Below are 925 nucleotides of genomic sequence, written 5' to 3'. Positions count from 1 at the left end.
CATTAAATGGCTTTGGAAGGATCGCTCCCCTGTGACACACATGCCTCTGCTGGCATGAATCTCTCCCTCGCTGCTAGCCTCCTGTCCTCCCCAGCCTCTGCTCTTTTTGCCCTCTCCGGTATTTGCAGAGTCATCAAATTTACAGCCGTGGAAACTCAGAGTGCTCTGTACTCCCTCCTCCAGGCCATCACAAGGGTGTGTTACCGCACTGTTCCCCCCGAGCCGGTTCCTCGCAGCACCCGTTGCCACTGTCCTTTTACCCCGCGCTAGTTTAACCTGCTCTCTGGATTTGTACCCACCAGCCGAGAACCATCGCTGCCCATTCCTGACGCAGCTCGGAGGATGCAAAACTCCCCAGCCAGCACGTAAGTCCCGAGGCAGCGTCTTTGTCTTTTGAGAAAGGATACAGCTTTTTATTCTGAAAACAATATGAATCACTCCATTGATACATACTTGCTATTTCCTTTGTTATTTCCTAAATGCATGTCCTTTCCTTTGTAAGCTACAATGCCGTGAACCTCATGCAGCTCCTCTGTGCAAACACGCTTCGCTTTGCGCTGGCTGTTTGAATACAGAGCCAGGAGAGAAAGACTCTTCCCTGCCTGGCAGGGCCCGTGCCAGGAAGCTCCTGTTGGATCATCACTGCCAACACATCCAGCCCAGGTAGAGCCTGCAATTTATTTAATACGTACAGTTACAACAATTTCATTTTGAAATCAGCCTCATGAGACAGGCATGAAACAGAAGGGTAACATTTGGAGGGGAAAAATTCCTGATTTGTGCTTAGAAGAAACACTCCTTCTCTGCTACCTTGGCAATAAGACAATAAGGGAGGAAAACAAAATCATTCACATTCCTGACTCCCTCCTTTCCAGTAGCACCAACATATATTTTGAAGAGCTTCAATGCAGGTTTTTTACTGCAG

This window comes from Pygoscelis adeliae, unplaced genomic scaffold, assembly GCF_000699105.1.
Source record: "Pygoscelis adeliae isolate BGI_AS28 unplaced genomic scaffold, ASM69910v1 Scaffold248, whole genome shotgun sequence".
NCBI classification, from domain to species: Eukaryota; Metazoa; Chordata; class Aves; order Sphenisciformes; family Spheniscidae; genus Pygoscelis; species Pygoscelis adeliae.
This window is presented reverse-complemented; position numbering follows the sequence as displayed.